Raw genomic sequence first — 15,064 nt, forward strand, 5'->3', positions numbered from 1 at the left:
ATACTAAAAACATGAATGTTTCTGACACACCTACAGCACCCTTACACTGAGTTTCTCTCTCCACCTCTTTCACACACACACACACACACACACACACACACACACACACACACACACACACACGGCCCGAGGCTGGAAATGTAAAAGCGATACCCGAGACAAACTTACGGAAAAGATCAGCGTTTAAACAACCAGGAAAAATGACACTTTCTAAGGTTAAATGAAAATTATATATGTTCAATATGACAATACTGACGCAAGTAACAAACTGTGATGCCATTCCCTCCCCCCCCTGATTATTTTAAAGGAAATATGGTATGTATTAAAAAAAATATGACATGTACCAAATAAAACAAAAATGTGAAATGAAAATGCTTTTATTTCCCAAACGTTTCCTTCAACTATTTTATATGCAGTTTTATGTCCTGACAGTTACTGCTCATTTCTATTGATAACTTTAAAGAGTACAGTAACAAATAAAGTGGAAGTCCAAACGTTAAATCAACGATCAGGGTTCGTCTCTGCAGGGTTAGTCCCAAACTAAAACAGGAAGGTTATTTTGAGCATCAACATGCAAATCGCTCAGAAAGAAAAGTGGTCTGTCTTCTTTGTGTTTATGTCGACTGTACGGCGTCTACATGGAAACACTGCAAACATCAACCAGTGTGTCTTCCTACCAACAACTAATCAGGCATGTTTTGGGATACCATTACTTTATTTTAAATGGAATTTTATGTAAGCCACCAATATTCAATTCACATTAACAGATTGAATGTTTTACACCAAAGTTGTCTGTGATTTGCTTGTTTTTACAAATTTTGGGAACAGAAAATCAGATTCATTTAGCTGAATTTCATATCTGCGATGTAAAGTGTCCGATTGTAGGTGATTTAAACCTTTTGTCTGTCTATCTGCAGATGGCTTCATTCGGCTAGCTAACATTTGTGACCAACTGGCGACGGACAAATTCTGGTGGATTCCATCTCCCGTTTATTTACACAAACACAACACAGACAATAACCAGGAGACTAACACTGAAAGCAGCTCAGTTAAAAAGCAGCGGCTGGGATCTGTAAGACCAGGAGTTTATTGGCTTTGGCTCAAAGCTGCTTTTATGGACAATAAAGAAGAAATAAAAGTCCAAGATGGCGTCACAGGTCTGTTTCATCCTCCTCTCATCACATTCGCTTAGAAGAATCCCAGTCCCATTCAGTGAGAACACTGCATTGAATTTGGATAACCCGTTGGAAAAGGATCGTCAGTTCTTCTACGTAAAGAGAGACACAAAACTTTCCGCAAATTTGACATTTTACAATAACAAATTTTGCTGGACGATAAATTGTCCCAGTAATTACTGCGATAAACGGCAACATGGCAGTTTTGAGACCATTTTTGATATTGATAGTGCCTTTATAATCCAAGACTAGTCAACTTTGATTTTGTAAAGAACACTTAAAACTGAAACTGGAAGATATTTTAAATATTCAAAATTAAAACACGACAACCAAAATCATGAAATAAAAAGGAAATAAAAACCACTTGCAACTGAAACCATAAACAAATTGGATCATGCGATCTCTATGCATAACACTGCCCTTTAAAAATATATTTTTTTAAATCACAAGGGAAACAATAGTACTCGTTGCTTAATTGCGACAATTAATTGTAACAGGTTTAATGCCGAATATACCTTTGCTGGTATATTCACTCATGACTTCATTCAATTTGGATTCGAAGGAAGCAAACATGAAAAGTTTTCACAGACCAGGGTCGAGTTCTCTTAATAATCCCTCCATAACTTGGGCGGGAATTTCTCAGAATATCTGCTCTCTGAAGCATTCCAAAAATAAATCAATCAATCAAACCGAAGAGGTCAAATATGCCACGCAGGAACACTTTTTTGTTCTTGATCCGACCCCAAAAGTCGTCATGGATACAGCACAACACCAACCTGCCGCCCTGCAGCCTCAGCACATGGCGTCTTCATTTAAACTAGAACATAAAACAGCAATTATAACTAAAAGCCTCCGCAGCCTTTTCCTTACCCGGAGCCACCCGGCTGCGCATCACAAGCTTCTTCGAGCCTGAAAGGAAACAGCTGAGGAGCTTGTGATTTTATTGTGAGAGGATGACTCTTTTTTTATATATATTTCTTGATTTAACAACCCTCTGAAGATCATGATGTAAGATTACACAAACAAGCAGTCCAGAATAAAGGCAGAGGCTCCTCCACGTGTCAGATAACAGACTCTGATGATCATTGGGCGATGAGCAGCATCAGCCCTCGACCGCTTCCATCCTGCAGTGGAAAAAAGAGGAAGCTGAGCCGCAGTAATAGGCTGACTCATGACTTCCCTGCTGCTGTGTCACCATCACACGGAGGCGATGCTTCGAGACTCACCGAAAACCGCCCCAGAGACACAATCTGCAGCAGAAACAACAAACATAGGAGTCCAGAACTGCAGCTTTTCAATGTTTCACTTCCATCACAAACTGAGAGAATGTCAGAGACGTTTAAAAGGGAGTGAATAGAACACCACACTAAACCTCTAATCTCTTAATCTGCCACTTGGCATAAAGATTTATTTTTGATAATCCTAAAAACAACATAAACCGTTCAAACTTAAAATTTTATTACGGCAGGAATCTGGGGTTTTCACTGGTAATTGATTAACAAGCTACTGACACAAATTAAAGATAAGCCGTTTTACAGGCATTATGTGCTACGTTGTTTTACCTGCAAAACGTTTTGGGCCTTTGGATGTCATCATGACAATGCCTTTGTACAAACAAGGAACTTGTTTAAGTTGAAGCTGGTTATGTATGCAAGACAGTTCAATGTTTCCAGCACTGGTGGAATACAATGTGTCTTCAGGGTGAGGGGTGTGTGTGTGCGCGTGTGTGTGTGTGTGTGCGTGTGATGAGGTGCACTGCAGCAGACTCTGCCGTGAAGGACACACAGGAGAAATGGAGAGAAGGATGAGGGTCATGACTCAGTGATAATGAGATGCTGCATCTGTCTCCATTCTCTGCATGCCTCTGCGGTTCCTTTGCGCTTATTAATCTTTTTTTTTTTTTTTTTTTTTTTGCTTTTTTTTATGCGACTTTCTTGAGGCTGAGAAGCAGCTTTAGAGAGACTTTCTGGATAAGCCTACCTTACTATTTCGATCCAAATTTTTATTCTTTTAAAGCATTATAAAAGTGACCCCTGTAACTAATAGTGTATTATAAGCCTGGCAGGTCGCCAGGCTTTATTTGCCCCCCACCAGGCTAAGAATTCTTTATTTTTCTTTTAAATAGATGGTTTTTTTAACACAACAATCTGTTTTGCTCGTCATCTGACATCCTCCCTACAAAAGTCATGATGGGTACAGAGAGGGCAGTGCTTTAAGGAGTTGTCACTGATCATCATATTTGTTTCTATCAGTTCTTGAAATGAACATTTAACAACTTCATCACATCATGATTTTCTCCACTGATTTGTGTAATTTCACCCCTTCACTTTACCTCTGCTGTACAAATAGTTTCTCCTGTCTTCCTGTGGCCTATGCAAAGCCCACTCACTCCTGCAAACAGGAGAACACATATGCAGCACAACTAGGCTTAGAATGCATTGTTGACTCTAACACGGGAGTTTATACGACTTTATTGAGTCACGCATAAAGTCTTATTTCAAAGCGGAGACAAATATCGCCTATGATGAAAAGTTTTTTTTATAGCTTCCGTTCAGCGCTGGTTTCCCAACTGTGGATAAAAATAGCAATAAAAATCACAGCTATTCAAACAACAAAGCAACTCAGAGGGGATTAAAGCATTGCTAGATGTATGGCAAGAAAACAACTGGTGACACAATCAGCAGATTTCAGCTTTTCCCAGTTTAACTGACAACACTCTGTGGACACCGTCAGTGGATTTAGCTATTTTCAGTGTCAGTGAGGTGTTTGGGGAAAAAAAGCAGTCAGAGGAAGAACAGAGATGTAAAACAGACAGAAAGAGATCAAGGCTTTCAGCAGATAACAGGAAGGCAGGTTTCAGTCTTCATCTGTCAAGTTTTTAGGAAGTATGGAACATCTTTTGGAAACCTTAGCTAAGGCAAAGATCTACATTCTCTATAAAATATGCAGAATTAGCTGTTTAAGTAATAGTAGCCATGATAAAAGCTAATATAAAAGATTTAAAAAAAAATACAGTTGTGAACTCTGTAGTTATTTTGTCTTAAAATACTCTTAAAACTTTGTTTTAAAGTGATTATCCCACACACACACAACATCACTTCCACTTCCAAAAGAAAGAATCAATGACTGCTCATTCCAGAACATCTGAAAAATAACTACTTCAAATGCTGTTCTTATACTTTGCTACACCGTAGTTATTAAAGGAAAATCTAAATGAAATCTGTATTGGTGAGTCAAAGCTTTACAAAATCCAAAGAGGAAAAAACTCTTGGTAAATTATAACCTAATTTACCAATTTCAAGTCTGTGACACTAACAAAGACATTAAGCTGAACACATCTGCCATATAATTCAAATAAATCATTAAGGTATGCTAGTTTTTTTATACAGAGAAACAATGACAAAATGCCCGAAGAAACTGGGAAATATAGCTAGCTGATATTTCAAGGTATATTAAATAGAACCAAATGAAGACAATAAAAATTGAAAAACAACTCTATGTTGTTTTTTTTTCTAAACCAGGGAAGAAATATCCTTTCAGAATAGTATAACAACCATGTACGATTGAAGAAAATCAAACCAAACATCAGTGCGTTTCCTTTAGAAAAACCTGTTGGAGATTCACACAGGAAATCAATAAAAGTTCCACACTGACCGGTCTGCCACGCAGAATGTTCCCTGGGCTCAAAGTGTCACCATGTGACCAGAGCAGATCGATCAGAACCTTCCTCCCTGCGCTGATTCACAACTACTGTCTCTCTGAGGGGAACTGAACCTTAATCTGTCGTCTGTAATCCTGCCTGATTCCATTGTTTCTACGTCTCTATTAAAGAAGGTGCGTGTTCAGAAAACACACACACACACACACACACATGGCCAGTGTGGTCATCTGTGAACTGTTGAGTCAGCAGATTTGGCTGACAGCCACAGAGTCCATCTGAATTAATGAATGAACCTCTGGGGTCAAAGTCAGCTACAGCACCAATAGGAGAAGAAAAAGGCTCTGCTGTGATTGGTCCAGAAGCAGCAAAACGATCAGGCAGTGACGTGCGGTGAGGTTCATAGCTGGTGAGGCACTGACGTCATCAGAATCAGATTTGCAAATAGATGCATAGATTGACAGCAGTTTACAGGTTATGTTTCACTTCTGCATCCTTACACATACAAACTGTAGCTCACAAAACACACATTTCCTTAAAAAACAAAATAAAATAATCCATGTCGAAAGTCGGGATAAGCGAGAGGAAAAAAATCACTATCTCTATTATAATCTATCGCTGCACTTGACTTGCTTCCCGAATCGTTTAGCCTAGCTCGCTGTCACTTACTCGGCAGTTGAGTGAACAAGACGAACGTCTGGGATCTTGAGCGCCCCCTGCCATGAGGCAAGAGAACTGCCTGCCTCACCTCGAACCTGTTCTCTGCCGTTTATAATCGCTCATTACACGAAACACGTTACACAAACACAGTTGGTGACAAAAAGCACTGTACATTATATACATAAGCTAAATTATTGGAAATAAGTTCACATATTAAATTTGTTTAAACCATTTTATTGACGCCGTACAGCAACATGCTCTCTCCGCTTAGCAGCCAGCGCAGAGCCAGGGGTTGCGCAATCCAAGGTGAGGCAGAGCTCGCTGCTGCCTCACCGGCATCGCTTCCAAGCATTTGAATGGGAAAATAAGAAAATTCAGCGATTTTGAACATATAAAAATCGAAATTGGTGAAGCTACATGAAAAATAAACATTTTTTAGTACAAACCACCGGATGAATATAACAATTGAAATTACTTTATGATTATATATTTTCTTTCTTTCCATGATGGCTGGTGAGGCACTGCCTCACCTGCCTCCCCTGACCGCACGTCACTGCGATCAGGTCATTGTCTGACTACCACCAGGAATATTAAGGAATACTTTCAGCAATAAAAAGCGATCTGCAATATAATTCCACAGAGAAAGTCATTTTTAGCAGTTTGCGGCACAGACATGCTCACACGTCCTGACCTTGACAGCTACGTTATCGACTCTGATAACAGATACAATGGCAGGCTAAAGCTGCACACAGTGTGCTGGGCTAACGAGCCGCTTTCCTCAACGCAGCGCAGAGCACCAATCCGTGCAGCAGCACCTCCGTCTCAGTTAGCTGCTGTCTGTAACTGAGGCGAGGTCGAAGGTCAGCAGCGGAACCGCTCCAAACTGTAATTGGTAAAATAGAATAAGTCATGGGAACTATATGAGGAGTTTACAAGAAGTCGCTGTGATGTTATTAATTACATGTTTTCTATCAAACAGTAATTAAGGATTTAGTTCAAATATGCCCTTTTATAACGAAAGTGCAAAATGTTAAACATGACCAGGAAATAATCTGGAGAAATTATTAAACATTGGCAGGATTCCAAGTTTTCTTTAAGTACTCAAAAATACTACTACTGCCACATTAAATTAAATATGTTGCTTTGGGTGAGTTTTTTGGAGCAATTTCAGATAAATAACAAATGCCAAGCTAATGCTTAGTAGTGTGATGAATACTACCATTTGCATGGTGGTGATGGCATCATGTTGAGAGTTTGTTTTGCTACAAGTGGTAAAGTGGATGAAGTGGTTAGAACAAAGATGGAGGACTACCTGCAGATACCTTAACATTTCAGATCTGCAGATATATGGCTGAAACTTGGAAAGACGTTGGTGGTGTGGAGATATGTCTGTTCTCCATGCTGAGTTTGTGACGTATGCGACTAAAGAAGAGTCGGTGAGTTGAATTCATGAATTCCATCTTTTAATACCAAAATACAGCTGGTCCATTCTGACATCCCACCTGAGCTAACAGACAAAATGGCGCCGCAGAAGAGTTTGTGACCTCCTTTGTTAGCCTCTATGTAAGCTACACCCCAAAGAAGTTGTTTCCTAGTGTGTCCTTTCCTCTACCCATAGCTCTCATTTGCACTTCCCAACTTGTCATTTCCTCTAGCTTTAGCCTAGCAACTAGCTTTATTCTCAACAGTGGTCCAGCAGAACTTTGATCCAAACTGGTTTCGAACTGGTTAAAACGGGCTGACATTAAGCTTCTGAAGAGATCTTTCTTAAGCCCCAGTTCAAACGGCAGCACAAATTCATACAGCTCTTATTTTCCGACTGAATAATATGCATCATCCACAATGGAGGAAAGATGGCTCAAAACTAATGAAGTGTATGTTAGGTCAAACTGTATTCAAAAAGGCAAAATAAAGGCTCAAAGGGTCACATTGTAATTTGATGAAGCAACTAAAAAAATCTTGTAAAAAATTAAAATGATATAGGGGTACAAACAGACCGTGATGAAAAATAATTATCCAAAAACAAATCCAGCATCTCCTCCTCCTTTTCCTGACCCATCTTCTTCCTCCTTCTCTGTACATCAGACCAATCATGCCGTCATGCTCCATTTCTTTGCTCGCTGAGCCGAGAGGAGCTGAGGGCCGGCGGCTAGAAAGCCAGAAAAAGGTCAACAGCTTCATCTCAGGCCTTCAGATTTGTCCACTTAATCTGAATAACAATGACAACGATTTCCATTTTATAGACAGATTACATTTAGTGGTAGGAAGGCTTCTGAAAACGATGAAAGTGGAAGACATGTTTTACCAAATCAAAAAAAAAAAAGCTAAAAGAACAATTTAAACACAAGTTAAAGGGTGAAAATTTTAATTATCTTCTTTGAGAATCTTAAAATTAGGCCTAACTAAACATAAAGGCTGAAAATGGGCTCATGCTTTTGAAAATCATAGTGTAACCAATCACCTCTCTGTGCCACAGATGGACAGGCAAAGCGACAGATGGTCCCAGACTGGTCCCAGTGTGGGTTGGAAACTGGTCAACCCTGGTCCCAGAGAGCAGGCTGCAGTCACTAACACATTTCTGTCCATTAAAGCTGTAAGACGAGCTCAGTGTTCGGCTGCAGGATCCTCTTCCAACGTCCACAGATAAATGAATCAATAGAAACCTGATCTGAGGTCAGCCACTCTCAGGCTGAAAAACAAACTGGGCGACGGAGTCGGGATGTGGATCAGCAAAAAAAACCAAAAAAACAACTGTTTATCACGCAATCACTTTCAGTCATAATACCCCGTCACAGACAAATTGATCAATTAAATTCATAAACATTCAGGCGTAGCAAAAGATTAGTAAGAAAAAAAAAATCCAATTTGTTCCACTTTCTCTAGTAGAATCTAGGCAAAATCCAAAACATATCAGTTTCACGGAGGAGACAGGACTTCAGCTCCAACCTGGTAACTCCCAAAATCCTGAAACATTGGTATAAAGGGTGTCTTTAGGTTTCAAATTTAAGACTTTTAAAGACTATTTAAAGACCATTTTGATCAGAATTTAAGATCTATAATATGACATAAATGTACAAAAAATCATATTTGAATAATTGCACATACATACAGTACAGACCAAAAGTTTAGACACACAGTTGTAAATTCAATGGGTTGTTCTAAATCAGTGGTCTCAAACTCCAGGCCTCGAGGGACGCTGTCCTGCAGTTTTTAGATGTGCCACAGGTACAAAACACCGGAATGAAAAGGCTTAATTACCTTCTTCTTGTGTAGAGTCCTGCTAATGACCTAATTATTCTATTCGGGTGTGGTGCAGCGGAGGCTCATCTAAAAGTTGCAGGACTGCGGCCCTCCAGGACTAGAGTTTGAGACCCCTGCTCTAAATGGTGAAGACAAACATTGTTGAGCTAACTAGTGACAAATTTGCACCTACCCATGATGGACATACAAAAAGCTAGGTAGCTAGCTAGCTAGGCAGCAAGGGCACATTAACAGTTAGTAACCAGTTGCTGCAACCGCAGTCAAGATGTCCGTTTGAGGTTTTGTGACTTACGTAAAATTGTGAAGTCCAACAAGAAAAAAGAAAACTACATAGAATATACAAGGTTAAACAGTTGCACCACAACAAAATTTGTGATTAATGTATAACTGAATAGATTTTACGAACTTCAACTATAAGTCAAAAAACGTACTGATTTAATTTTGTTTGTGTGGAACAATTCCCGGTTGCAGAAGAGTTTCCAAAACCAAAATAGCCATGGCGCTGTTCGCTGTTCCAAATTATGTTTTTTGACGTCATTCGCAATCAGTGCCATTAAAACCAAGGGGCACGCACTGGGCAGGATTTATAGATTACTTGATACTGCTACCTTACTGATGAAATAAATGGTAATAAGTAATTTTGAGCTGATAGTTTTTATTCATAAATGAGTATAATGCAATTGATACAATTGTATAAAAACATAATAACATACCAAACTACACACTGTCATTTTTTATGAATAGTCTACCAGAATTGTCTTCAACACCTTGCTGGGCATTAAACCAACACCCACTCACCCACTCACAGACACAAACATCCCAACTGACTGAGCGCCGCCCTCTGACACACTTCCAACGTACTGAAACCGTGACGACGCACGGTACGTCCCGACTCTCCAGGTCGCTCTGCCTTCGGCTGCGGTTTTCTTTCCCACAGGTAACTGGTCAAACTGGTTCACGTGCTTCTACTGCGCTGCGAAACACAAACACAGCTCATCCTCTTCTCCATCTCCTGTCTGACTTTTTGTTCCAAAAAGACTGCATTTCTGAGTTTCCACCCTTTTGGTTTTTATCTCAGGAGCGAAAAAACGACCTCAAATATAGTGAAATAAATAAATAAATATTAACCTGCACTAACCAGGATGCAACAAAAACACTTGTGATTAAACCTTCCTTTTAGGTTCTCTGAGAGAGAAACTAGCATGCATTTCCTGGGGGCCACTGGAGCCCCTCACACCTCCCACCCTCCTCTGTTGCCCCTTATCCATTCCTCTGGGTTTCATAGCAACTTGGCACGGACAACATTCCTGTTGTGCTGCAGCTCCACCAGCAGCATTAATCTTTCTACAAAGCATCTCTTTCACCATGGTGCCCCGCAGAGGAGCAGCAGCCTCCCTCATATGAGCAAACTCAACTCAAACCTTCAGGCAGGTGGAAAACTTCCTTCTGTTGTAACGATGCATACAAAACACATCTATAAATAAAGATGTCTTCCTACTTTTATTTAAATTTTTTTTTTTTTTTTTGATTGATCAAATTTATGTTTATTTTCCATAGAAAGCAGGACTAAAATGTTTAAAACTTTGAGTTTTGATGCCTGTCGTTGCTTCAAAGCTGAAGTATGGTGTTCCACATGTCGCCCTAAAATAAGATGTTTAGTCCGGTAAGTTTCCCAGCAATTCTTTTTTTGTGTACAAGTACGTGTAACAAGTGTTTTTAATGATGTTTGTGTGAAATACATTTATTCTGTTTTTGCTTAACATTTTATAAAAAAATTTTTTCAGCAAATTTTCTAGACAGTTTATATTTGTTGTTTTTTATCAAATTCTATTTTATTTTACCCAATTGGCATTTACGTTTTGATATATATATATATATATATATATATATATATATATATATATATATATATATATATATATATATATATATACACACACACGCGCGTATATATTTTTTCTTTCCGGGAAAAAGTTTTCTTATCTTTTTTGGCCATTTTTAGTCATATACAAACTGGCGGTTTTTGTATTTTATTTTGGATAACAGTGATTTAATGCTACGTATTTATTATTTCTCACAGTACTTGTTTACTTCTATATCTAGCAAAAATGAGACATCAGTCCTCTTCCTCATCATCATCATGGCAGCGGTTTGGATTCGGTCGGAGCGGCTCCATCAGACAAGAGGAAGCACAGCAGAAAGAGACGCCACCCAGGCAGAGAGATGGAAAGATTCACCAAACATTTCCTGAGAGCAGCGACATCAATTATCCATCAGAGCTCACTGGGAAAAGAGTCTGTGGCAGGAAAACGGGACAGGCGGAGAAGCAAATGAGGACAGGAAGAGGAAAAGAGGACAGAGGAAAATAAAAGCCCTGCTAGTAGCATTCGCTTGGCGCCAATGCTAAACCGTTAGCATTGGCTAATGGAAATTTGTTTTGTGTAAAACAAGTTTCTTCTAAAAATATAAGACGACAAACAGCTCAACAAGTAAAGTTAGAATCCGGTATCAATAATAATAATAATAATAATAATAATAATAATCTCTTGTTTTATTCCCTCAGAATGTCTTGTTTCAAAGCCAATTTTATTGAATTCTTGTGACTTGCAATCCTTTAGAGAAAGTTCCTAGTGGAAAAAAATTACATTTATAAGTTATAATCTCTATTTAATGGTAGAACATGAAGTGAGAAAGTTCCCATCTAACATGTCTATCCATCTAACGCCTATGGCTAAAGCTAACTCGGGTCAAGTGATCTAATAATGGATGTCGGAGGACACGTCTTTCCCTCGCTGCAGTTTTTCTTGATGCCACTTTTTCACTAAATTATTAATCAGACAGACAGGAAACAATTAATCTTTTATCACATAGATGCAAAGTCATTGTCTATACTTCCTCCATGAAAAAAATCACTGTCTCAAAACGATCTACTACCTGAGCGAAAATCCCAGCCAGGACGTAACGCGCTCTGCGGATCCGTTCCGAGCGGTCAGCAGCTGAGGCAGCTTGTGTTCCACCGCTTGGCACCGAGAACCAGGCAGAACCAACAGATCACAAAGTCAGCGGAGAAGCAGTGGATCAGGCGGAGTGAAGCTGCAATGCGCAGCTAGCAGATGACCACGCCAGACAAGAAAATGAGTCAACGTTTAACAGAAAGCCTCACAGAGCTGACAGAGCTCCTCAAGTCCCTGATGCATTCAGGGAACGTCCAGAACAAGAGGACAGAACAAAACAAACAAACAAAAATATCTTTTCAACTAAATTTGCAACGAGGCCAAAAATAAGACACTGTGTTTAGACAGAAGAAGATTAAACGTTAACAGCTGATAAATCAGTGCTTTTACTGCATTCTAGATTGTTTCAGTCATGTTATAGTCATTCTAATCACTGAACGGGTTTCGGAACAGTTCTGTTGAACACATAACACTCGTGCCCAGATTTCCTGGCAATCTGAGACAAACACCTGAGACTTCAGCAGGTTTTAAGAAGCAAGAGATAAAAACTCTTTCATCCGATTCTGGTCCGTTTCAGCAAAAACACAGCTCGTTTGTTAGATTCTCATCAATCTGATGGGTTTTCGGTTGAAATCCGCAACAGAAGAAGAATTTCCACAGTCTTCTTTGGTGGTTGAGTTTCACAAAAAACGACCAACAGCACCGACAGATTGGCCCCATTAATTGTTTCCTGTCTGCACAGCTGATTGATTAAAATGCTAAAAAAGTTTAAATGCTGAGATATTTTGACTTTTAAAAAAAGACTTTTACCCATTACACTACACAAACAATGTAAATATATGGCATTTTACTATATTTTCATTTTACTTGGTGCTCATTGGCTACTGATATTAGCTTTTGTGGAAGTGGTAACACCTTTCCACTGTGTCGATTAACGCATGTTACGGAATATTTACTTTTTGAACTATTAAACAAGGTTGGTACAAGTCTAATGTAAACAGAAAATATCACATGAACCAAGTGTTGTTTGCTACAAGTGAAATGAACCGACAAACTGTAGAACACCACTTTATCAAATGGATGAATTGTCCAATCTTACCAATAAAAAGTGCATCGTCACTTTTAATTGGTAATAAATTACTAATTTATTACGAGCGAGGAACAGAAACGGGAAAATAAAACCACGCGGGAAACAAACAAAGGGTCAAAAATCAGCTTAACAGAAGCAATTGTGAAGAGCAAAAATGACCAAACAGAATTTCTGGAACAAATCCACCAGAGAACAGAACCTGCACAACAAATCTCAGGTCAGATTTTTTATTTATTTTTTATTAAACTGCAAAACCGGTCCCAGAAGGACAACTAGAGTTACAAAACTAGGACAAAGAAAGTCCCAATAGGATCTGAGGTTTAAAATAACTGGTGCCTTAACTAAAGCTAAAACCCTCACATGACAGAACCATGATGTTCCACGCTGCTCTGGGAGCCACTTGAGGAAATTTAAAGCAGTGGGGCTTCAACATGAGAATAATGGGGCCAAAGATGTAAAGAATGTGGCTGTTCAGAGAACACTTAATTGGCTCTGGAGACATTCCTCACATTGTCTCTGAGCTCAGAAAAACAGAACACCCCCTCTGTCACTCTGCAGACCTGACTTACAAATACAACAGACAAAAAAGACAACCGAATGTTTTCTCTTTTACTCAACACAAAAATATAGAGTATTTGTAAGTAGTTGAGATTTGAAATAATTTAAAAATTCAGGTTGTTAGAAAGGTTGTAATTGTAAAAGAATCAACTTCTTCAATAATTCTGCCCTTCCACTGGAGGTCAGAGGCTTTGCTGATCGTTTCACAGCATCAACTCTGCAGAGAACACTGCGGTCCATCCTTATAGGCCGTTTTTATCTGTAGTTACTTTACTGTTTAACAATATTTTCCCCCTACATTACACCTAGTGTAATTCTGTTGTGGTTAAAGATAGACATTATTACGCTTTGGTGACTGTAGGTGTTGATATTGACATGCTGGCATTTGCGAATTCTTCTCATGGAGAGTCACACTCACCTGCAGACACTCCGAGCATCAGACCCAGACCAGAATCCCGGAAATGTCGCCGCTGTTATTTTTCTTTCTCTTTTTTTTATCAGCAGTCAGTAGGTTCAGATGTGTTATAGTTGAATCCAACAGAAATCAGCCTGACGGAGACACAAGAATCCTAATTAGAACGATGAAGAGCGGTAAAAAATCCTCACGGAGAACCGGGAAGAGAAGGGATGAGCGGCTGCGGGAGCCTGCGGTCTCCTCTGCTCCCCGCCCGGGGCCTGTGGACGCTGCAGCACGGGGTCTCCGAGAGATGTTTGTCGCCTGCAGGGGTTTGCCTCTGCCCCCTCGCGCGTCTCGGTGAGAATTTGGGTTTGGTTAAATCCGCGGAGAGCTGGCGCTGCTCTTCTTGATAGAGAGCCGAGTAGGAGCTGCCGCCGCTCGGAGCTGCTGAATCATTCACACTCTCTCTCTCACACACACACACATGCACAGCTGACTCTGACGTCACCTTCCGGCTGTAAACATAACCCTTTAATGACCGCGGCCTGCTTGCTGTTTGGAACTACAGCTGGGAGGTAGATACGCTCTAAAAGATGCTGAAGTCTGAATTCATATGAGCTCAACTCTTTAAGATAATAATCTGGAAAAAGGTTAACGTTAAGCCTAAAACTAGTTCCAGTTCTAAACCTCTAATAATACTGCAATGAGCTTTAAATGAAAAAAAAAAAAAAAAAAAAAAAAAAAAACGAAAGGTAAAAGAAGCAATAGCTCCCTCTATTCTCGAAAAAAAAAGCGATATGAAACTCCAGATTCGTAAGATTAAGATTCACATAAAACGTTTTGTATTCCGAGACGAAAAACATAGAACTTTTAGCTGTTATATCAGTGTCTGTCCAGGAGGGGGCAGAGTTTACCTTATTTGTTTTCTGGGCTTCACACTTTCAAATTCTTCTCCGGTTGTATCTAGATTCCCGACTCAGAGGCACCGTATAGTGGGGAAAAGTTATCACAACTCCAAAGGCCCCTGACCAACAGGGGGCCCTCCACATTTTTTTCATAGAATTTTTAAAAGATGGGGCCCTGTCAATTACAAAATTAATCATACTGTGTTTTCTAAAATACTAAAATAAGTGTCAATTTGTAACCCGGTTTTTCTCTGAGAGGTGGGTAGACTGTGTGAGATTATCAGCCATTCAGCATAGTTAGCTTAGCTTTCAGAATACAGTTTGCCTCCATTTCACTAGCATTTAATGAATTAAGGAAAGAAATTACCAACATATTCATATATGTAACCTGTCCCTTGTACCTTTT

General features: G+C 39.4%; 1 protein-coding gene across 5 annotated transcripts in view; it reads right to left on the reverse strand.

Annotated features, from left to right (window-relative positions):
- ccser2b (coiled-coil serine-rich protein 2b) overlaps positions 1-14,242 on the reverse strand; it is a 35,225-nt gene extending 20,983 nt beyond the window's left edge. For 4 of the 5 annotated variants that reach the window (XM_044102220.1, XM_044102218.1, XM_044102222.1 and 1 more), the window contains exon 1: positions 13,775-14,242. The gene's annotated coding sequence lies outside the window, so the exon portion shown is untranslated. Of the gene's footprint in view, positions 1-4,829; positions 5,090-13,774 lie in introns of those variants that run through there. The other variant, XM_044102219.1, reaches the window with a different exon arrangement.
- Between the last annotated feature and the right edge of the window lie 822 nt (positions 14,243-15,064).

The sequence above is a fragment of the Gambusia affinis genome, linkage group LG20, assembly GCF_019740435.1.
Source record: "Gambusia affinis linkage group LG20, SWU_Gaff_1.0, whole genome shotgun sequence".
Lineage (NCBI taxonomy): Eukaryota > Metazoa > Chordata > Actinopteri > Cyprinodontiformes > Poeciliidae > Gambusia > Gambusia affinis.